At 41.7% G+C, this 25,353-nt stretch overlaps 1 long non-coding RNA gene across 2 annotated transcripts in view; it reads left to right on the forward strand.

The window, feature by feature from the left end:
* Positions 1-25,353, forward strand: part of LOC138752342 (uncharacterized) — a 90,059-nt gene that overhangs the window by 18,407 nt on the left and 46,299 nt on the right. The window contains exons 3-4 of one of the 2 annotated variants that reach the window (XR_011350540.1): positions 14,100-14,177; positions 15,893-15,972. This is a non-coding gene — a long non-coding RNA (uncharacterized lncRNA). The remainder of the gene's footprint in view (positions 1-14,099; positions 14,178-15,892; positions 15,973-25,353) is intronic. The other variant, XR_011350545.1, reaches the window with a different exon arrangement.

Below are 25,353 nucleotides of genomic sequence, written 5' to 3' on the forward strand. Positions count from 1 at the left end.
TGAACTAAAAGAAGCGGCGAGAAAGAGAACAAGAGTAAATGATGGCAGCAATACAAATAATAGACCACCAATTTATTTTCCATATTCCCTCAATTTTATTTCATTTTCTCATGAAAGCACAGTTCACTTGGCTCTGCTCATAATGTGGTTTCCCAATGCTGCAAAGAATCACCAAGTGAAGTTTGTCTTTGAACCCACACCAAGTTTTTTCCACACTTCAATAGCTATGAGGCTTTTAATGGGCAATGATTCATCAATAGAAAGTGATGCTGAAATTTCCTGCAGTCCAGTTAGTTATACTGAGGACAATTGTAAACCATCCGACAACACACAGACTACTCTAACTGAGGTTGTTTATTACCAGATCAAATTCTCCATTTCCTTTACTGAATATAAGTAGAGCTTCTAAAATTTATCATTATCTGGATGAGTGATAAACTAAAAGCCACCTTAATCAGCAAGTTCTGTGAACAAGGAGAAAAAGTGCATGAAAATATTGCCTTTTAAATTGCAGTACTGGACTTTTCATTACCAGTGCTAATTGTTTATAAAATGTAAAGATGAAACATATGAGCTGGAAATTTTTCTTTTTCAAATGGGAAACATTATATTCCTAACCTGTTAAGGAAATGATGGATTTATGACATTGTCTTGCCTGTGATTTCTGAAAATTAATTTCCTTAGAGAGGAAAACAATCTTTATGAAAAGGATCATCCTCTAATGCTCCTTTGTTAATTTATGAGTATTTAAAAAGCTATCTGGTTTAATTCTAAATCACAACCATTTTAACTTACAAGTCGTCATTATAAGAATACAGGCAGCCCTCAGGTTAAAAACATCTAATTTACAAACAACACCTAGTTAGGAACCAACAAGCCGACCGGAAGTAGAATGGCATCAACTTCCAGTTTAAGCGTGGTTGAGTTATAATTCTATTAGTAATGACCAAAAGTTGTTAAATTTTATTAGTATTGTGTCACCAGCACACCTGCACTGGTCCCATTGCCCTGCATCCTCCTGACAGCCTGCCACTAGCTCCCACACTGATCTCACTGCCCCACTTCCCACCCCCCTACTCTGACAGCCTGCCACCAGCTCCCACCCTGACCCCACTGCCCCGCTTCCACCCCACCACCCCCCACTCTGACAGCCTGCTACTAATCCCTGCACGAATTGTACAAGGCAATCTGCATTTACTTCAGCAAACAACCATTTTGGACTGAAAGTCCAGAATTGCAACACAGAAGATATCTAGCATAACAACATTTCTCAACATTGCCTCACCCAGTGACACATAATCATTACTTCTTATACATTATTTATGGGCCTGCCATCAATAAGGAAAATATTTAATACAGCTAAAGAACTACCTCTTTGTTCTCAGTTCTTGAATGATTTTTCTGAGAGTAAAGATACAGGGAGTTCATTCATTCGTGGACATTCTATTTCTGCTACTTTTGATTTTCAACAATGCAAGGAGTTTAGCTGTCTCCTTGAGAGCTTCATTCAATTGGCTGGAACCAAGTCTTATAAATTCATTATTTTAAGATTCTAAAATATTGAGTAACGCTACATTTCCCTACATGGTGGTATCCAAATTCTGGAATCTTGCTTTTGGCCTATTGCTGAATACCCAAAAAGATAAGGAACAGTGTCAGAGTAGATCTAAAAAATAGAGCAAAAGTGACTTCTCTAAGCTTTACCTCTCAATTTTCTTTTGAAAGTGAAAATAAATGTGATTTATTCACAATATTTTCTGAGAGTTAATCCAGTTGGAAAGGATTCGGCATCTCTCTTTTCATTGTTATCTATTGAAAACCATGGGAAAATGGAACATACATATTTCACAAGTCTTTGAAAGCATGTCATAGTTTGTCCTGTTTCCAATTAGGAAGGCAAGGGGCAAAAGTTAACAACTCTATTAATGTGCATCTCATGGGATTGCTACATTGTGAGCTTCATTGGGTACAGGGTCATTCAGTAAATAGAATTCTGACTGACAGAATTATTTGTGTTCACACATTCACTGTTTCTCTTCTTGGAGATCAAGGATTTTGTATACTTTGCAAATCTTATGTCAAACTAATGTTCTTACCTTGGATTGGAACCCCATCTTCTGAATAAAAAGGTTTAAATTTAAATTGCGCAACTTCTATTGATTGGTGGGAGAGAAACAAAACACATTTTATTTCTTTGTTATTAGTTTAAGAGATTATTAGCAAGAAAAAAAGGTGAAAACAGATGTTTTCAAAATAGATATTTTCATTGTGAAAATAAATGTTTGGTTATAATTTTTGCTGAGGGAGGAGGAAGCAAGATATAACTTTTTATGGTAACTGTTATTATAACAGTTATGTTACCAAACGTAATTCAGGGCCGGAGTTTCAGAGAAAGCAAGTTCAAATACCACCATGGCAGATGAAAAACTTGTATTAAAAAAATCAAGATCATAAAACTATCAGATGGTCATGAAATAATAACCAGTTCACTCAAGAGACAAGGGACTTGAAGATGTTGGAAAGCAGAGCAAATTGCTGGAGGAACTCAGTGGGTCAGGTAGCATCCATGCAGAAAAGTGGTCCTACAAAGTTGTAGGTTGAAGCCCTGCTTCTGGACCAGTTCACTAAATCTGCTGTGTGACTTCATGACCCAATATGCTTCGCTCTTGTGTGTTTTCTGAGGTGGCTCAGCAAGTTAGTCAGTTGTACACTTCCCAAAAAAAACACCAAATATGAATTTGTTATTCAGCTGCAAAAGATCAATTGTTCAGTCAACTTCAAGGGAGATGAGAGAATAGTCAATGAATGCTGGCCCTGGTAAAAATGCCCACATCTGATAAATTGAGCAAATTACAAACATACAGGATGTGCAAAATATGCACTCAGGGTCGACCTACAGCAGCCGAGTCGTGAAGCCAGAGTTCGGAAAAATAAGTTGTAAACGAGAACAGACAGATCACACCACACCCTGCAGTGATCATACCTATCAAGGGCAGTGCAACGTGGCTAATAGCAGGTCTGGGTGTTTTCTGCACAGCAACTCTCTATTGTGTGAGGATGTTCCCAAACCATTTATTTTTAAACAGTGGATCATCTATAAGTGATCAATGTAATCTGAGGTAAATTATAGTCTTTGAAATGTGCTGTTAGACTCTCATGCCTGGTATTTCTGAACGGCTGAGGCAGAATCTCTGAAGAAAGAAACAGAATGAGCATCAGATCAACCCAATATTCCTTTTGAGCTGGGAGATACTAGAGATAAGAAATCCTTAAACAGCTATTGACCCTGAAAAAAGAGGACAGGGAAAGTACAAAAGGAAACATTCTGTGAAAGGGAGATAACTGAGTGATTAAACTCATGAACATCTTACTTTTTGTAAATTACATATAATTTGGTTAAAATTCCTAAAACCTCCTGGTAGTGATATTGAATAACATTTTATACTGATTTGAGACAGGTGGACAAAGCAAGTTGAAAAGGAAGGGTTAAGGAAGAGCTGAAAAGCAGAGAAATTAGCAGGGAGATAGAGAAATGAGAGAGGAGAGCAAACTAACATGTAGGCTCTAAATACACAGCTGCCAACGGTGGGGCAATGAAAGTCTGAATGAAAAAGGATGCAGAAGAGTACAAGGATCACGGAGGATTAGAGGATGAGGATGTGACTGAGACATGGAAGTGTAAGACCTGGTCAAGAATGATAGACAGAAGACAAAGATGGGAGTGCAGGTCAGTGAGAACACATGCATAGGTGGTCAAGAGATTGCAGACAAAAGGGAGGACTCATTTTACATGTGTTTAAAGATGTGGAAGGACAAGATGGTCAGGAGACTGCTATATTAGTCACATCAAGAAATAACAAAGATATGGATGAGTTTGCAGGTTTTCTAAGGCAGGAACATAATTCAAAGAATTGGAGATGAATGTTGGCCATCTCAGTGATGGAGGGAATATGATATCAGGTTCTTTTACCATTGTTAGAACAATTACAAGCACTCTGGTTCAGCCTCAGTCTTAGACAAGATTTAAGGTGAGCAATGAAATTGATGTTTGGGATACATAGTTTGTGGTGTCAAACCTTATTATTTAATGCGTTCATCCAATTATAGATGTCAGACAAGACTTCTGACCCACCAAAGGTAACAGGATGAATCTTTCTGCAACTTTTCTGCTCAATGATATCCTTCTGATAGCTGGATGACCAGAACTGCCCAGAATACACCAAATGCAGTCTCATCAATGACTTGTACAGTTGTAACATGATGACCCAAATTGTATACTTAAGTGAAAAGTAAAAACTCAATGCTGGAGAAACTCTGCAGGTCAAATAGAGTGCTTTATATATCATAGAGAAAGATACATAACCAATGTTTTTGTCTTGAGCTTTTCATCAATGTATGACAAAATGTGGGAAGGGACCCGAACAAAATGGTGGAGGGGAGGGACAGGAGAAGGAGTCTAGTCATCCCATCTCATCAGTTGCCCCCATGGTACCTTCCCCTGTGACCGCAGTAAGTGCCACACGTGCACCCACACCTCCTCCCTTGCCACCATTCGGGGTCCCAAACAGTCATTTCAGGTGAAGCAACACTTCACTTGTGTATCTGCGGGAGTGATTTTCTACATTGGGTCCTCCCACTGTGACCTTCTCTACATTGAAGAGACTGGGCACAGGCTTGGAAATCACTTTGCTGAGCACCATCATTATACACATCAGTATCAGGGATCTCCCAGTGGCCAACCACTTCAATTTCAAGCTTCACTCCCACACTAACGTGACTGTCCATGGTCTCATGTACTGTTGCACCAAGACCCCCATAAAATGGAGGAGCAATACTTAATTTTCTGTCTGGGCATTCTCCAACCAGATGGCATTAACATCTACTTCTCCAGACTTTGATACCCTACTCTCCATTCTCCCTCCCTTCCCTTTCCCTTCTTCATATTTCCTCCAGTTCTCCTTTCCCTTCCCTCTCCATCCACAATGCCATGCCTGCTTTCTGGTCTATCCTTCCACCCTTAGCCACCTATTACCTCCTGCCTCTGGTCTGCCCTCCCCCCCCCCATTTCGTTGGGTGTCTGCCAACATTTTGTCATATCTTTTTGATGGGCTCAACCCTAAAACATTGGTTATGTATCTTTTTATCTTTGCTATAAAAAGTGCACTGTTTGACCCGTTGAGCATCTCCAACATTGTGCTTTACTTCAACCATGGTGTCTGCAGACTCTCGTGTTTTATCCCTATGTACATAATATAACGTGATCGATAGTACTTGGAGACTTGTGAGGAACACAAAAGTGCTCTTATTAGCTTACAATTAATGGCCGATATCTACAATATTCTTCAGGTAAATCAGAGGTAAGGCAGGAAAACAGGGTTTATATTGGGACCGACAAGGGCGGAGCCAAGAGGAGGGGTTGGCGGTCTAATCTATACATTCACCCCTTCAGAAAAGAACCTGCGAGTGAAAACAGAGACTACGTTCAGCAACTCAAATTTTTACAATTATTTACAAATTGAGGTTGTCTGAGGGCCTGGTTATTCTGGTCGAGTGCCTTAGTACTGGTGGACTTTGCTCTTCCTGTACCTCCTGTGGTTCTTGGATAGTCAGGCTTAAAGGAGGACTCAAGGGATCCAGATTTGATGGTAGCTCCATTGGAACCATGTCGTAAATAACCCTGTGCGGGGTATTTGGAGATTTCTGGCCTATTGAGGGCATTGGGACCTCAGATCCTGAAGGTGCCAGATCTCTAACCGAGACCGTGTCCTTCCTGCCATCCGGATATGCTACATAGGCATACATAGGGTTTGTGTATAGTAGGTGCACTTTCTCAACCAGATGATCCATTTTGCTCCTCATGGTTTTTCAGCGGGACTGGTCAAGGTTTTGTTAACCATGCTGGAAGAGTGATCCCTGACGTGGATTTCCTTGGAAAAGCAAGCATTAGTTTGTGAGGAGTCACGTTGGTTGTGGTGCAGAAGAACGCCCTTATGGAGTGGAGTGCGGTGGGAAGAACCTCTTGTCAGCGTGAGTCTGGAAGGCCTTTACACTGGAGAGCCAATTTTACAGCCTTCCAAACTGTTGCATTCTCCTTTTCAACTTGGCTGTTCCCCCAGGGCTTGTAACTAGTCATCCTGCTCGAGGTGATGGCTCTTGCGAGCAGGTACTGGTGTAGCTCTTTGTTCATAAACGATGGGCCCCAGTTGCTATGAATATAACTGGGATACCTGAACATGGTAAAAATAGAGTTCAGAGCTCTGATGACTGTAGCGGTGGAGATGTCTGGACAGGGGATAGCGAACGGAAAATGTGAGTACTCATCGATAAAGTTGAGAAAGTACATGTTTCCATTGGTGGAGGGAAAGGGCCCCTTGAAATCGATGCTGAGTCGTTCGAAGGGGCTGGAAGCCTTTATCAGGTGCGCTTTGTTATGGCGGTAGAAGTGCAGTTTGTACTCAGCGCAGACCTGGCATGACATGACCTGGTCATCTCCCTGATGTCTTCAATAGAGAAGGGGAGGTTGCGTGCCTTGACGAGTGGGCCATGTGGGTGATTCCTGGGTGGTAGAGCTCATTGTGAATTGACCGAAACTGGCTGGTGTGTGCAGCAGTACAACTCCCTCAGGATAGGACATCTGGAGGTTCATTGAGAGTACTTGACCTATACACTATCTCATAGATATAGGTGGAGAGTTTGATCCTCCACCTCATGATTTTGTCATTCTTTATTTTACCCCTATTCGTATTATGGAACATGAATGCTACAGATCACTGATCAGTGAGCAGACTGAATTTCCTGCCTGCCAGGTAGTGCCTCCAGTGCTTGATGGCCTCCACAATGGCTTGAGCCTTCTTCTCCACAGACAGGTTCCGGAACTCATGGCGTTGCAGGGTGCGGGAAAAGAAAGCTACCATCCTGCCTGCCTGGTTAAGAGTTGCAGCCAGAGTTATGTCAGAGACATCGCTCTCCACCTGGAATGGTGCATTTTTGTCCACTGCATGCATGGTGGCTTTTGCGATATAGCTCCTGACGTAGTTAAAATCTGCCTGGGCTTCAGCCGACAATGGGAAGGAGGTGGATTTTAAGAAGGGCTGGACCTTGTCAGCGTAATGAGGTACCCACTGGAAATTGTATGAGAAGAAGCCCAGGCACCTCCTTAGTGCTTTTATGGTCCTTGGGATAGGGAAGTCAAAGATGGGCCACATTCACTCAGGGTCTAAGCCAATGATGCCATTCTCCACCACATAGGATGGCTAGGTGTTTGGTCCTGAACATGCACTTACTGACATTGTATGTGAGGTTCAGGGATTTGGCTTCTGGAGATTGGCGTTGCGGTCCTCCAAATTGTGTCCACAAATGGTAACATTGTCGAGATAGGGGAAGGTATCCCTTAGCCCATACTTATCTACCATTTCGTCCATCTGCCTCTGGAAGACCAAGACCCCATTCGTAATACCAAAAGGGACCCTCAGAAACCGATAAAGCCATCCATCTGCCTCAAATGTTGTGTAGGGATGGTCCTCGGAACGGATCGGTAACTGGTGATATGCTGCTTTCAGGTCAATAGTTGAATAGACCCGGTACTGCGCAATTTCATTCACCATGACCGAGATTTGGGGGAGGGGGTACGCATCCAGGAATATGAAACGATTAATAGTTTGGCTATAGTCAATCACTAGCCTGGGCTTTTATTCCCCTCTCACGATTACCACCTGGGCTCTCTATGGGCTGTTGGTATGTTCAATTATTTATTTTTTCTTAAGCAGCACTGTATTTCAGCTCTAATAAATTTTTGTTCCCCTGCACTGTATTGCCTGCTCTTTGTAGCTATCGGCTTACAGTCGAGAATTAGGTTCTGAAATGGGGGGTGGGGGTGGGGGGGTGGTTTCGATATTCAGTGTGGAGGGATCGCATGAAGTGTCTGGATTTTGGGTCTTTCCGTTCTGCACCATGATTGGGGGAAGTGGGCCTTAGTACTCCATGGTCATGCTTTTAAGGTGACACAGAAGCACACAAATCTTTCAACACATACAAATCGGAACTTGTAAAATTCCCCCACTTTTACAGTTAAGTGCACAGTTAAATACCCCTGAATAGTCACCAAATATGATTACAATGCTAGATAGATATGATATTCCATGGGGTAAATCTTTAAGCTGAACTGCCTAGCAGTCGAAGAGTTTATAAAGCTCTCTGTCAAGTCAGTATCTATTAAGCAGTCTGTCAGATGTCCATTTACCCTCTCCTCCAGCGTCGAGTTGCTCAGCTGATGAGGTTTTGCTTGATCGAGGAAGACTGATGCCAGCGCTCTGGAGGCTGCATCTGCCAATGTCATCTTAATCCAAAGGCCGGAAAGGTGGCGTCAACCACAAGGAGCAGCAAGATGGCCACCGCTCCCACTATTGCACCTCTTCCAATAGTGGTTTCTGCCACGAGACACAGCAAGATGGCAGCGGCAGGCAGCATGGAGAGGAGAGGGCCCACAACTTTGGGCTTGGGCATGGGGTGTACGACTGTTTGGGGGCTGTGTACATGGTAGCCTTTCTGGTGTTTCCCTTTGTTCACCAGACTTTCGCCCAGTGCCCCCCTTACAGCATCCTGAACTCATGGACTCTTCCGTGGGGCATCTGGCGCAATTGTGTTTGGCCTGTCCAGTCACATGTGGCCGTGGTAGTCAGTACCTGGGACAGTTGTGCTCTGCAGGCCTGGCTTTCTGAGAAGGTGCTGCTTATATTACCGAGGTTGTCTGCTCCCAGTTGGGCCTATTCGAGGGATTTCACCTGATCGAGCATACTGGCAAGGTCCTTCTTCCCCAATTCTAATAGTCACTGCCTCACGTACTTCAAACTCACTCCTGCCAAGAGTGTATTTTGGACTTGCTCTTCTTCCCTCACCCTGGCTGAGACTGCTTCATAGTGGCACCTTCTCATCATAGTTCCAGGATGTAGTTGTCCAGTGATTCATCAAGTTGTTGCCGACGTTGTGAGAGTCAGTGTCTCACCTGCATATCGTTCTGGGGTCTCATGTAGTGGGCCTTCAGGCCTTCAATGGCCATCTCACACATTGCATACCCCTTGGGGCCGACTTGAGAGAGGAGGGTCGATCTCCAGATGCTGTCAGAATGGAAGATTTCTTGGGTGGGCACTTTGTAGGACTGGAAGCACTCCAACTAGTAGACAAATTCTTCCGGGGCCTCTGGGGACAGAGGATTGACCTGGAGCATGCCTGGTCTCAATAGGGCATCCTTCCCATCTTCAAAAATAAGCTACTAAAATTGTAACATGATCGATAGAATTTGAAGACTTGTGAGGGGCACAAACATGGTTTTATTAGCTTACAACTAATGGCTGGTATCTACAATAGTCCAGGTAAATCGGAGATAAGGTAGGAAAACAGGGTGTATATTGGGACTGACAGGGGTGGAACCAAGAGGAGGGGTCGGCCATCTAATCTATATATAGACACTAAATTCCAGTTCACTGCACATAGTGCCCTGGCTGGTGAAGGCAAGAGTGCCAAATGCCTTCTTCACCATCCTGTCTACCTGTGTCACCACTTCCAGGGAACTCTTCACCTATTCCCCAAGGGTTTCTGTTCCACAACATTTTCAAGGATCTTGCCATTTTATTGTAGACATCCTGCCCCAGATTAACTTTCCAAAATGCAACAGTTCACACTTGTCCACAATAAATTACATCTGCCATTCCTTGATTGACCTCCCCAAGGGATCTAGATTGTGTTGTAACTTTAGACAACCTTCCTCACTATCTACAAGCTTACTGACCATGCTAACTATATTCTCATTCAAATCATTAAAATGAAATGACAAACAATAGTGGACCCTGCACTGATCCCTGCGGCACATTACTGGTCACAGGCCTCCAATCTGAAAAAAATCAGCCCTCCACTGCCAATGTCTGTATTAAGGTCTTTAAGATGGCCAGAACTAAAGACGAGTAGTGGTAAGCATAAAACAGTTTGTGACAGTAACAGAGACAAAGTCAGAAACAAGGGTTGTAAAGGGGGAGAGGGAGAAAAATGCAGAGACAGTTATAGTAATGTGGAGGGAGAGAGAGAGGCAGGGAGAACGAGGTAATTAAAGCAACAAATAAATTTTGTTAGATAATTTTCAGAGGCTTAAGTATGATAGAGAATTGAAGTAGTGAGAGATCTGATGTGTTGTCGTTATTTAATCTGCCTCTAGTCTCCCAGGCGCAGGTGAGATAGCATTGTAAGTTGCAAAAATAGTTATTAGGTTAGAACAGTGAGAGAATCACAGCTTCACCTGGACTTGACAGTGAGTAGTGAGGAGGTAGAAAGGGAGAAAGCCGTAACTCATACCCAATAAACAACCTAGAGAAGGTCTTCTTTTACTTGCTTCCTGGCAATGGAAGAGAGTGCCCTGAAAAGTACAGGTGGCCACTTTGCCTCAGGAAGGTTATTAATATTGGGTAATGTGTAAATTTCTGAGGCTTTGATTGATTACTTTGTGTCGGCCTTTGCAGTGGAAGTAACATCAAAAATGCCAAAGAGAGAGTTATAGATAAAAATGGAGGTGAGTATTCAATCACTTTCACTAAAGAGGTAGTGGATTGCATTCTAGGGTACTGAAAAAAGGACAAAAGTATGTGTAGAGGAGTTCATAATAATTTACCAAAATTCTCTTGATCTCTGGGCAGATGGGTGAACAGCAAATGTAATGCCACTGTTTAAAAAAGTATAAAGGAAAAAGGAAGGTTAATTAAAAGGAAGGTTAATAGGGAAGTTAATTTAATGTTTGTCATTGAGGAAATACCTTGAAGCTATCATTAAGGAGGAAATAGCGAGACATCTGGATACAAATTGTTCTATCAGGCAGACATGGATTCAGGAAGGAAAGGTCATGTTTGGCAAATTTACTGGAGTTCTTCGAGGAAACAATTAGTAATATGGATAGAAGGAACAAGTGGATGTTTTATACTTGGATTTCCAAAAGCCATTTAATAACATTAGACAATGAAGATTTTACTTCCTGAACACTTTTGGGTGCATTTTATGAATTTTGGGCTGGTGATCACAAAAATCACCTTAAAATTTTCTTATCATGAATTATTTTTTTTACATATAACCTGTTTTTGTGATTTCCTTTCATATTTTAAGTCTACTTCAAACGGGGTCGGCACCTTGTGGGGACATTTGCAGACTTTCACCCACCCCCCCAACAAAGTCCTGTGCCCTCCCCCCCCCATACAGTCATGGTAATCCCTGGCCCCACTCCGTCCCATGTCAGTAGCATCTATAGCGTCTAGGATGATGCATGCTAGCGACTCTTCACCTGCCTCCAGTCGTGTCACTAGCATGCGTCAAGCATCAGTAGCTTGACACAATAAAGAGAGCACCCTCCTATCCAACATCGAAGGAATAGTCTCAATAATAGGTATGCTCTTGCTAACATCCCCCCCCCCCACCAATAGGTCAGTCCCTGCCCCCTCTAACTCACTAATGCCCCCCTATAACATGTTATGGTGCCAACCCTGACTTCAAGCATACAAAACCATGAAGTACAACATGTCATTAAAAATTCATTTTCTGCATTCGTACTTGGACTCCTTCCCTGCTGATTTTGGTGCAGTCGGTGATGAACATGGTGAAAGCTTTCATCAGGACATTGTGAGCATGGAAAAGCAGTATCAGGGGATCTGGAATCCATCAATGTTGACTGACTATTGTTGGACACTGACATGAGAGGCATCAGATGCTGAGTACAAATGAAAATCAGCAGCAAACATTTTTAGGTCAGCTGAACTAACACAACGTGTCAGCACCATTATGTGATTAAACATGCTAAATTCAATAAAAGTTAATTTAATAATTCTCCGACTTCCTACACGATACGGCAAATGATCTTTGTATTGAGCTTGAAGTTGTCTATCATAATCCCCAATTTCTTTTCAGGAAGCAAACCTTTTGTGAAAAACTTGTTGTCCAGTGTAATCAGAAAGGCAGTCAGAGATACCCACTCTAGTTGCTGATCACTATCCTGCCTCTAGTCTATCAATATCTATTATCACCTGACCAAAAGTTAATAGTTTCTAGTACTCCTCTGAATAATTCTCAATTCCCACTCAGAGTTAATTTATCCAAGTTCAAAGCTTTATTTATAATAGAGAACCACAGTGACTAAACCAAATGTTAAAAGGCTTTCAAGCCTTCCAATGTTGCTTTGAATTTTCACTTGGATTGGTTTTAGCAATGTGTCTGACAGTTCAGGATATGTCAGCTCTTGGCCAAAGCTATGATCATTTTTAGGTCAGTTGAACTAACACAATGTGTCAGCCAGTTCTCCCTGTAAGCTGTGCGCGTGTGCCCAAATGATCAGTATGCACGCACACAAAGGAAATCACTGCGTGTACCTCTGAACTCATGCGCACATACACAGTCCATTTTGTGCAAGTGCGCACGTGCATGCAGAATGTTTGTGCATGTGTACACACACACAGCTGAGAGGGAACACTGATGTCAGCATCATTTTGCGATTAAACAAACTAAATTCAATAAAAGTTAATTTAATGTTCCTCCAACTTCCTATTTGATACAGCAAATCAGAAATTATCTTTGTGTTCAGCTTGAAGTTGTCTATCATATTCCCCAATTTCATTTCAAGTAAGCAAACATCTTGAAAAAACTGTTGTCTAGTGTAAGGTGCTGCATAAAAGAGTTCTGCATAAGATTAGCATGCATGGAGCTGGGGGTAATGTATTAGCATAGATAGAAGATTGGTTAACTATTAGAGGGCAGAGAGTTGGGAGAAATGGATGTTTCCCTTCCAGCCCAAGAATCCATGCTGTCCAATTACCCCAATTAATTTACCACCCCCATACGTTTTGAAGGATCGGAAGAAAACGGAGCATTGGAGAAAACCCACACAGACACAGAGAGAATGTACAAACTCCTTACAGACATTGCCAGATTCAACCCCAGGTTGCTGGTGCAGTAATAGTGTTGCACTAACCATGATGCTTACTGTAAAAATAGAAGATCAGATTATAATTGAAATAGTGAAAGATTGCCACATACTATTGTGCAGTGGGACTTGGGAGTGTATGTGCATGAATCACAAAAGGTTGATTGTAGGTGCAGCAGGTAATCAAGATTGCAAATGGAGTGTTGGCCTTCATTGTTAGAGGGGTTGAATTTAAGACCAGAGAGGTTCTGCTCCAATCATATAGGGCATTGGTGAGGCCAAAGTGTGCTGTGGGAGGTAAGAATTTTGGTGCATATGTAAATTGTACAATGCATATAACAACAAATTCATTATCGTCATTGCGTTTTCATGCAATCTCATAGTTTTTGAGATCCTTACTTGGCTAAATTAAACTTTTTTTTTGATTTAAACTTGTAAAATTTTATTCCCATATTACTAAATAGTGAAAGGAATTCAGGTGCCAGGCATTCTTTTGAAGCTAACAAATTGGATTTTGTGAAGGGTGATTTTTCATCCTAACATCATCAGATGCCAAATTGGACAACTGAGGATTCTGTGACTGACATGTAAAAAGCTAGTAAATAGCAGCTGAGACATCAAAACCCACCCCTTCCAAATTTATAAACCTCACATTGCTTTTTTTCTCTTCTCTGCGGACATTACAAACATTTTCTGCAGTTGCAAGACACACGATTCTCACACCACCAATCTCTGATTTAGTCAGAATGTTAGCAGTGTGAGATATTTATTGTAATGTCAGTCCACTTACTATAATGAAGATTGATAGCCATGGTAATGAGAAGTAAATACTTCATGTGTGCACTTTCCTAAGAACTTTGTCCAGCCCCACACCAATCTGTAACTTTTATTCTCAATCTATTGACTGTGTTCCCAATGCTTTCTGTGGATTTAGACTTCTTAACTTTTGCTGATTTTTCACCCTAATAAAGAAATGAAACAAGATTCAAATGATCTATCCCTGCTTCCCCCTGCCAAAGCAATTTTTTTGTTTGTGTAATTAACAGATTGTAATCAATTAGAGGGCTAGATATTTGGTCAATGTGGTGCTCCTGATTCAGACTTCTGTGTTCCTAATCTTGTTTTCTGAAATTGTGCTGTGTTCTGCATTAAACAGAATCTTTCAAAGCATCTGCAGATGGTGTTTGGTTTGTTTTTTGGCAGAAGGCTGGTGATATAGTGTTACTGCAGTATGGTAAGCCTTTGTTAACTTCTACTATTAGTGTAAGGTTTATAGAATATATTTGTTTTGGAAGAGCTGGGAGAAATCACTAGGGTCCTCTCATACTAGAGAAGAAATAATTCAGTATATTTAAAATTATGAGCATTCTATTACATAAAACACATGGGATATAATTCATAATCTCTTAGGAATGAAAACTATTTCAACGGCTGCTTCTACAACATTTCTTTCTTTTACCATTTCCAAACAAGTTTCTGTAAGCAGAATCGTGCCTCTGAAGTTCCATGCTGAATGCGGAATTCAATTAAAAATAGATGCGAGTTGCTGTCCTGGTACTTTGTTGATTCCAGACTCCAAAATTAACACTAACCCTAACCCCCCAACCCTAACCCTAACCCAAGTCAGTCCCATAAAATCATATTAACCCAATAATGCTGCATATTTTGTGGCAATGAGAAGCCAGGATCCTGTTATTATCTTAGAAATGTGAGCTGAAAGTAGACCAGAAAAAGATTCTACAAAGTTGTATGACATGATAACTATGGGTGAGCTTCATCTGAGTATGAAAGTTCAACAGAAATAGTACTCACTTGTATGCTCCAATTTCATTGGGATTGGGTAGCCCAGACCTGCTGAGGATGGAGAAAATTGACAGGAGTCATTCAAAACAACAAAATTAAAAGGAAAATCATTACAATGACTGTGGAAAATTATATAGAACCTTCTTTCCTCATACTCCATAACTGCTTTCCTGGAGTTTTTTCTGAGTGCTCTGAGGCCAAGCCTTACAATTAAAATGAATAAACCTGCTATCACCATAAAAAGGTTTTAGGTAACTAAACAAGTGCATAACTGAAATATTGTCCACCTTGCCCACCTGCATGTATTCTCATTATTCACCATGAATTTATACCATTGCCACTTTGATCATTGGATTGTCAACCGTATTTCTTTTCCAGCTGCTGATGGTCACTGCATGGACTGCATACTAAGGAATTCATAATTTTATCATAATTCACTTGCAAAACCATAGAATATACATTGGCAAGGAGAGGTCCAGAATTGGTGAAGAGATCATTGAGATGATCGTGGTAGTGAAAGAAGGAAAATCTTGATCATCAATGATCACATCTCACAGGCCACTGACATAATGGTTATAACCATCTTCCTGCTTTTCATTTCACATGGAGCTAGAGTGGATTTTTAGCAACAGTGATAAAATGTTTCATCGGCATTTTGTACCATCATTAAATACAGATGGTCCCTGACATATGTTCAAGTTCCATTCTGACTGACTGGTCAGATCTTGAAATGAATGCAAATCAGACATATGTTCCTTTTGGCCAACACATTCTTAAACTGGAGCCGTGGCACTTTGTCCTCAGCCCAGACTGTCCACCACCACCGGCACCTGGCCTGCGCTCACCTCTCCCATCTCAAACACTGGGTCTGTCTCTGCCTTTGTGTCCCGAAAATAGAACATATTCGGTGGCAGCAGAGTCTCGGCGCCCTCCTGGACGTGGCCGCCGCCACGCTGGTCCGTCAAAATAAACAGCCCCTGGATCTTTATATATACAATTTTTATATATACATCTATTTTTTTCTTCATTTAAAAACATTTATACAGTATTTTTTTTTCAGCCACATGTACAGATGGTTGTAAGTTGCATAGGTCGTACATAGGGGACCACCTGTAAACTCTCAATGTGTTATTCTTCATTCGGCAGATTGGGTGAAAATCATGAACACATTTGAACTAAGCTAACTAATATGAGAACACCTCTGGACTAAGGAGCTAGAGAGAAAGGTATAAGTTTTATAATTATTTTATATTACTTAGTCAAACTTATTAACATTTTCTGTGATTAAAATTCAGTTTTTGAATCAGAAACAGAATCAGGATTTATTGTCATGAATAAGTCATGAAATTTGATGTTTTGCAGCAGCGACATAGAGGAAACACACAAGTTATGACCATCTTACAACATTACTATATAAACAAAATAGTGCACAGAAAGAAAGGCAGTCCCTTTGGTTCATTGATCATTCAGGAATGTGATGGCAGCAGGGAAGAAGCTGTCCTTGTACTGTTGAGTGGTTGTCTTTAGGCTCCTGCACCTTTGTCCCAATGGTAGCAGAGTGAAGAGGGTGTGGCCTGAGTGGTGGGGGTCTTTGAGGATAGAGGCTGCTTTTTTAAGACACCACCTCATATAGATGTCCACAATGGAGTGGTCTGGTGCCTGTGATGTCTTGTCCTAAGCATTGGCGCCTCCATACCAGTCAGTGATGCAACCAGCCAGAAAGCTCTCCACAGTACACCTGTAGAAGTTTACGAGAGTCTTCGGTGACATTCTGAATTTTCAGACACCTCTCAAAGTATAGCCACTGGTGAGCCTTCTTTGTGATTGCATCAACATGGAGGCTCCATGACAGATCCTCGAAAATGTCAACACTCAGGAATTTGAAGTTCTTGACCCTTTCCATTACTGAGTCCTCAATGAGGTCTGGGTCGTGTTCCCCTGACTTTCTCCTTGTCCACGATCATCACCTTGGTTTTGCTGATGTTGAGTGCAAGGTGGTTGTCATTACACCATTTAACAGGCTGATCTGTCTCTCTCCTGTACGCTTCCTCATTGCCATTTGTGATTCTGCAAACAACTGTGGGGTCATCGACTAACTTGTAGATAACATTGGAATTGTGCTTCGCCATACAGTCATGGGTGTATAAGGAGTAGAGCAGTAGGCTAAGCACGAATCCTTGAGATGCGCCTGTGTTGATAATCAGTGAGGAGGAGATGTTGTTTCCAATTCATATGTATGAATATGTATGAATTGCTGTTTTCAAGGTGATCCAGAGCTGAGTGGAAGCCAGTGATATTGCATCTGCTATAGAGCAATTGTGACAATAGGCGAATTGCAGTGGGTCCAGATCTTTGCTTAGTAGGTGTTAATTCTAGCCATGACCAGCCTCTCAAAGCATTTCATTACAGTAGAAGTTAGTGCTACTGGGTGGTAGTCGTCGACACAACTCATGCTACTCTTCTTGGGTACTAGGATGATTGATGCCCTTTTGAAGCAGGTGGGAACCTCTGACTGCTGCAGTGAGAGGTTGAAAATGTCCATGAACACTCCGGCTAGTTGGTTGGTGTAGATTTTCATTACTCTGCCAGGCACACCACCAGGGTGTGATGCCTTGCGAAGGTTCACCCTCTTGAATGACATTCTAATGTCGCCCTCAGAGACAGATATCACAGGGTCGTCAGCTTTTTTTAGGGATTCTAGTCTTTCTTCTCAAAGTGGGCATAGAAGGTGTTCAGCTCATTGGGTAGTGAAGCATCACAGCCATCTATTGTGTTTGTTATATAGTCAGGAGAATGTGAGCTATTTGTAACCGCGTATGAATACATGCTTCTCACTGTAGTAACTGAAGTGTACCACTGTGGGGAGTTTGTATATGTATATGTGAACGTGAAAATGGTGGAAGGCATCAATAAGTCTCTTTTGTTATCTGAATCTTGCATCTCTAAGTTATTTAAGAAGCCTCCCAAGTAACACAGAGACATAACATGGTGGCAGCGGTATAAGAGAACAGGAATAAAGCCATACAATTGATTGTAAGTCACTGAAATATGAAGGGGAAGAAGAGGAAAAACATTATTGGAAAAAATGGCTGGAGCATCAGCAGTTCACCCAGTGATGGACTGGGAGGCTGAAGACATTGTGGAATCGTTTAAAAGGTTTCAGCAGAAGTACAGTTTAGCATTCAAAAGCTATTTTAAAAAATGCAACAGCAGAGAGAAGATCAGTTATAGACTTCTCTGGACAGGGGAGTGAGGCCTTGACTTATTTAATAGCTGGGGGCTTACAGAGGTGGAGAAAAATGATTCAGAGCAGATATTTGCAAAGTTTGCTTCTCACCTTGAACCCAGGTCTAATCATAGAATTAAACACTATGAATTTCAAGGCTTAATGCAAGAGACTGATAAAACTAGACTAAAAATTGTTGCTGCAAAATGCAGATTTAAGGATATAGAGGAAAGATTAGTTTATCAACTAATATTGGGGGAGTGCCCATCCTGAAGTGCAAAAGTCTCTTATAGGGAAGGATAGCCTGAAGCTGGCTAAAGATATAGACACACCCAGAGCCTTCGGAGCCATGAGGACGCAAATGAAATCCCTATGTATGCAGACCCACCCACAGCAAAGAGAAGGAAGGGTTGATGCTATAAAGAACACAATCAGAGAAATGCAAGCTCCCCAAGACCTGCAGGAAGTGCGGCAGACAACACTCCTTTGATGACCGAAACTGTATGCCCCATTTACAGTTCTGAATGGAGAGCCTGTGGTAAAGCAAACCATTGGCCAAAGATATGCAAGATTGGTATGAAGAAAACAGTAATACCAGTGAAGAAAAAAGACAAGGAGAAGGAAACAGAAAAGGAAACAACAATGAGAACTCTGACACCCAGATACTGGACGTAAAATCCATACACCTTCACGAGATATTGGGTGAGATGAAAGAAGGAAGTGAGTTGCACACAAGGATCCAAATACAGAGGACAACCCGCAACAAGCCAATGATATTTAGCCTAAAGGTGAAGCTGGAGACTGGATCACAAAGTAACGTCCTTCCACTCAGACTCTACCGTCAGATGTTCCCAGAGAACATAATAAAAGGATATCCAAAAGACGGTGCATTGGAAACAGCAAATGTCATATTAACAGCCTATGGTGGACCCATGATCAAGCAACATGTACCCAGAATGTTTTGATGATTCAGTTGGATGTTTTGGAGACTTTGAATATTACATCTCCATAGATCCAAATGGCAAACCCGTCATCCCTGCTCCAAGGGAAGGTCCACTAGAGCTTAAGAAGAAGCTGGAGCAAGAACTAAAGGACATGGAAAGGATTCAAGTCAAAGCCAAAGTGACTGAGTGACTGACGGGGTAAATTCCATAGTGGTCAAAGACAAACCAAATGGCCACTTGAGAATATGTCTGGACCATAAAGACTTAAATCAAGCAATAAAATGGAGTCACTACCAAATACCAACACTAGAAGACATCTCAGCAGAACTAAGGTCATCAGAGAAATTGAGACAGCAAGATCATACATAGCCGAGACAGACTCTGGCAATCAGCTGAGGAGGAACAGAATTCACATCCGGCCGACACAAGATGTGATGAAGCGGAAAGCTTTAATACCAGCAAAGCCTGCAACACCAATAGAAAATGAGGTATAAAGTGAAGAGACCACAACCACTCATACCGAAACATCAACACAGCAGTTGTCAGGTGGAGCACAACAAGCTACATCACCTGCATGTGCACCAGCAACACAGAGCCTAATAGTCACAGCCAAATCCACAAGATGGTGAAGCAATCTACTGCCCCCAGTGCAATAAAAACTATTTAAAAATAGTTGTGTAAATAAACTAGTGTACCAAGTTCAGTTACTTAAGTTGCATTGGAAACAAAGTGATAAAGAACACTAAATTTTTCTTTATCTTGAGAAGAAGGGATGTTATATAGTTTAGATAATGTGAACTATTTGTAACTGTGTAAGAATACACCCTTCTCACTGTAGTAACTGTAGTGCACCATCGTAGGACGTATGAATATGTATATGTGAGTGTGTGAACAGTTTCCTGACATGGTGGAAGGCATCAGCAAGTAAAATCTGTTTTGTTATCTGAATCTTATATCTCTAAGTTATTTTTAAGAACCCTCCCAAGTAACACAGAGACATAACAGTGTATCTAACTCTGTCTCTAGCCTCCTCCGGAATTGTCACTTTGCTTCAGTGATAGCCTTTTGCAGGTTGCACCTTGACTTCTTGTAAAGATCCCAATCTCTGGCCTTAAACGCCCTTGCTCTCACCCTCAGCAGGTTGCAAATTCTCTGATTCGTCCAGGGCTTCTGGTTGGGAAACACCTGGTATTTGCATGTGGGCACACATTCATCCACGCAGGTCTTGATGAAGTCTGTGACCCCTATTTGCATACTGCCATATTGCAGTGGACAGAATGAATTAAAATTTAACTTTTAAAATCATGTCCGCTCTTTGCAAATTAGAATACAACCTTTCTATAGAAAATACTGAATGTTTTTCCAAGTACAGAGCAATTTGGGGCTAGAACTCAAGTTCAGTAACTTTCCTTTCCTTTATAGCCTCATTCCCATATGTTTGTATCCATTCCAAACTGGTTTAAACAATATAATAATCTTTAAGTGACCCAGTTTACTGATAACCCCAAACACAAAGTTATCAGTTTGAGAATCTTGTACTGCTGCCTGATCCCAAACTGCTTTGCTTTGTTTTGGTCTTGAGGTTTAGATATCATCAGGCATACTTACGGTCAATACTGAAGGCTTCAAAGAAATCATTGTCAAAATTATTGATTTTCATGACACCCAATACCAGCTGATAACCAGAATATTTGGCATTCTGTGCACCATTTCCTATGGCTGACCATCCCTGCCATACTACCCATTGGATAACCTTGCTCAAAGGTGGGACGTGTGCAAATGTGGTGAAAACACAAAGATGCTGGAGGAACTCACCAGGTCATGTAGCATCAAAAGGAGGTAAAGATATATAACCAACGTTTTGGATCTGAGCCCTTTGTCAAGAAAAAGCAAAAAGCAGGCAGGTGCATAAATAAAAAGGCTGGGGGAAGAGGGAAAATAGAGTGGGTGGGGGAGTACAGGCCAAGAGGCTAAAGGCCATAATTAGACATAGATAGGAGGACAGGAGCAGGGCAGTTCTTTCGGGAGCACCTGTCTGACCCACACCGGAACCTGCAGTACTTGCATCAGCGGCTGCAATTCTCTCCTCCATGGGGGGCTCCTCAGCAACTGCTGTTGTTGGCATTGGCCAGGCCAGCAGTTGGGGAAGGTGAACATCAAAGGGCTCTACATGGTGAGCTATAGCTTCTAGGGAGCGAACCACCTCCATGATCCTTGTACGAGATGAATTGTTCTCCTCCAACAGTCTTTGTCAGGTCACCCTCAACTGCAACCCTCGCACGCAGGCATTTCGAACAAGTCGTTCCACCTCCCAGCAGTCACCCCAGCTTCGATCATGCATGGGTGTACTAGTTCTTACAGTATCTCCAGGTAAGCGTCTGCCATCTCTCCTGGATGGTGCTCCCTAATGCTGAGCAGGTACCGGGTGTAGAGTATGTTCATCGGAGGCCGGTACATGGCTTCCAGGACAACCATAGCTAGTTCGATATCTGTGCAGTCTCACATAGCCTGGAAAGTGCGCGGGCCCAGCTTGAAGTGTAGTACCATGAGTTTTTTCTCGTTTGTATTGACGACCTCAGCCTGTGTGTGGATGATCACCTCAGTCACATGCTTCCAGATCTCGAAGTATGCTGGAGCACTTGGGTGTTGAGGGTGAATATCCAGCCCCTTGATGGTGAGGAACTTTTCCGTGATCTTTTTAATTTTGAGCTAATTAAATTGTGAGCGCTACTGCGCGAATAATTCTGACGCAAAATCCACAGACTGTACAACAGGCTTTAATTAGCTTAAACTTGTACAGAATCTTGCTAGCTCCATGTGTCAGACTGACCCTGAAGGGGCCAGCTTGAGTCTTTATACAGGCCGGTGAATGACAGCTGGTAGGTGAGGCCAACCTCCCAGGTTTCCTACCTGCAGGTACAGTGGTTGTCCCCTGTACTGCTCTATGTTTCCCTGGTGCTGGCACTAGCAGAACAGTTCCATTTGCATGGGGGATTTTGGGTAAGGAAGATGGCCATTTTTACCCATTGATCTTGCATTGAACATTGGGGTGCTGGAGCGGCCCCAAAGTGGCCCATTGAGATGCCAGCCCGAAGCGACCCAGTGAGTTGCCGGAGTGGTCGTCCGGGGCACTCAAATGAGCCCCAGCAGCTCTGCACCCTTGGGATGGAGATTCATTGTTGGGCTAGGGACTCGGATATTGGGCAGGTGAGGTGAGGACAATGGCATCCCCCTTCAAGTGGCCAAGCTGCCATACCCTATATATGCCTATGATATTAAGGACTGGTCCTTAAGGAAAGCTGTGAAGGAAGGAGAGGGGAAGGTATGCCAGGTGGTGGGATCACTCGGTGGGTGGCAGAAATGGTGGAGGATGAAATGTTGGATGCAGAGGTTGGTGAGATGGTAGGTGAGGACAAGGGGAATCTTGTCTGTGTTGTGCGTGGACGTTAGGGGTCCAGGGTGGATGTGTGGGCCAAGGCCGATGTGTGGGTAATTGAGGATAAGCGGGTGAGAGCCAGGTTGATGGCAGTAGAGGGGAATCCATGTTTTTTAAGAAGGAGGACATCTCAGCTGATCTTGCATGGAAGACATCATTTTTCATACCTAGGATCTCATTTAGTCAGAGACGCTCATTCATTCAGTGGTCCAGCTGTGCCAGAATATCTCAGCACAGCCTGGATTGCTGCTTGCCAACAATTACAAGTACTAAAAAATTCCAGCTCTCAATGAGGCAATAAGGAATTAACCTCACTGGTGGCTAGGTAGTTTGCAAAGTCAGTGATCAGCACTCTGTCACCAGGCCTCCCATTTAAACAGTTAGGATTAATACTGCTGGCCTATTTATATTAGCAAGGAGCAGATTAAGTCAAGTCAAGGTTATTGACATCTGATTGCACAAATACAACCTAACGAAATAACATTCTCTGGTCCTCAGTGAAAAACATGCAGATCCACCACCAGTCATAACACACATTCATAACAATACATATGGAGGACAATTATTCATAAATACAAATATATAAATAAATATTGTTTCCTGAATATGAGTGTCGCAGATGGTTAATATAAGTAATTCCTTTGGTCTTTCAACATTCTCACTGCCTGGTGGTGCTGGCTCTGATCCTGCTGTATCTCTTTCCTGACAGGAGCAGCCTCTTCAGACAATGATCCTGGTAGATCACGTCAATGGTGGGATGGGGGGAGGGGCGGAATGGAGTCTCCAATGATCCTCTCTGCCACTCTGATGGTTCTGTGGATTGACCTCCGATCCATATCTCCGGAGCAACTGAACCACACTGTGATGCAGTCAGCTGGGACATTCTTGATATAACTCCTGTCGAAGGTTGACATAATGGTGGCCGAGAGCCTTGAAATGAATGAATTACTAATGACAGTCGATTAGAAATTTTTTTGCCCCTCTTTCCCATATCCCTCCTTCAATCATTTATCCAATCTTTTTTGAATCTGTACCACTCACTATTTCAAAAGGTTTTCTTTGTTTTACCTCCAGTTCTTTTTCAATTTGTGGTCTTTTGTATTTGAACCTTCGGGATCTCTGTCAGAATTGCAGTTGTAACAAAATTGACACAATTTCTTTGTATTTTTTTCTAATTAAACCATTCATGATTTTTTTTCGATGCTTCTATCAAATCTCCTCTTTGTCTTTGGTAATCAAGAGGATTTCAAAAAGTTTATGCAGCAATAAACCTGTGGTTTCTCTGTAATGGAATTCATTTGGTAAATCAAATAAAGCTGAGGTCTTTAAGTTGTTGCATACAGCCTGGGCAGGCAGGAAAGCCATTGAAACCAGCTTTGGCCAAAGCTTCTTTCATAGACTTTCTCATGAAATAGTGAATTGTCCTAATATGTAGAAGTTTTTTTAAACATTTTATTTATTTAACATATAATATCAAGTAATTAACAACAATATACTATAATAGTATAATAGAATGTTAACAAATATATGCTGAAAGTATATATAAAAAAACCCTAAAATCTAATATCTAAAAACGAAAGTTAAAAAAAACTACTTACTACAAATAAAAATGAAACACCTTGTTAACCCACCCTTCCCTAAACGAGTCTAATCCCAAAACTAAAATATATGATATTTCATTATAAAATGATTACAAATAATTAATTCAGATGCATCAGTTGACACCTCAAAAATATCATAAAATTATTATACCTTCAGGGAAAACTTCACTGATCAGGAAAAAATATCATAACTTTAATTTCGTTATTTTAGCACATGGACCCCAAATGTATGTAGAAGAGTTGATTAAAAACAACAGCAGGCCAGGCAGCATCCGAAAAAAGAAAAAAACAGTGTTGAGGTTTCAGGCTGAAGACCTTTCATCGTTTTGTCCATAAATATTAGCTTACTTTCCCAGGATTGCTCTGGGATTTATAAAATCATTGCAATTTCTCTTATTTCAGACAAGGACATTGGGGAGTAGTTGGGGGTTAATTTCTCTGGAGTTCTCCAATTTGTCTGCTGTAACCCAATGATGCAGCAGTGATAAAGCGGGAAGACTGTTACAGAAATCTAACCTCTGGAGTTCTTTTGATTTAACTGCTGTTCTAGCAGAGATCCTGTTGAATTTTAGATATCGCTACTCATTGAAAGGAAGAAAATGAGTGACTATGTATAATGAGGATGCTGTTTAGCTCTTCAAAACTGTTTTGCCATTATTTACAACAATATCTTAATTTTATCCAGCAGCCTTCATTCTGTAATCTATAATGGACTTGATCCATAAGTGTTGAACGCACGTGCTCAAAAGTGTGAGGAAAGCCTTCGACTTTCATGTTACATGTCAGTGAGCAGCCTGACTTAACTTCTAAATGACTTAGCCTTATTTTATGGCAGACATTTCTTTCTCAACCTTCTCTCCCTGTGTATTTGTTTTATTTTCTGATTAGCTAATATAGGCAAAAGGTTTAAGAATGTTTTGGTGACACTCCACTCCTTTTGTCCAGATGAGAAAGTTTCCAGTTTCCAAATCCAGTTATAAATCCGAACATAAATGAGCCATAGCAATCCATATGGGGTCTGATCATGCAGATTTTTGGCAAGCAAAGATAGATTTCAGGTGTCTGGATCAGTCGGCAGGCTACAATGTACCTTTAAAAGACTTGCCAGATCTCTGCAGCATACGCTGTAACTGCTCAGCATTAGAACACAACAGGCAATTCACTTTATTCTGCCAGAGTACAGATGTAATGTTAATGGAATTGTGGCAGTGTGGATAGATTTACAGTATGTTGTCGATTGATTCTCCAAAAAAGCTAGAGATAAAAAAAATGGAGTTAACCAGCCATAACTTGCACCTTTTCCCTATCCCAGACTTATTTCATGCTCAGTACTGATATTAAACAACAAGAGCATTCACGCTGCTTAATTTAGATATACTTCACTTCCCTGAAAGTGGTGG

Source organism: Narcine bancroftii, chromosome 1, assembly GCF_036971445.1.
Source record: "Narcine bancroftii isolate sNarBan1 chromosome 1, sNarBan1.hap1, whole genome shotgun sequence".
NCBI lineage: Eukaryota > Metazoa > Chordata > Chondrichthyes > Torpediniformes > Narcinidae > Narcine > Narcine bancroftii.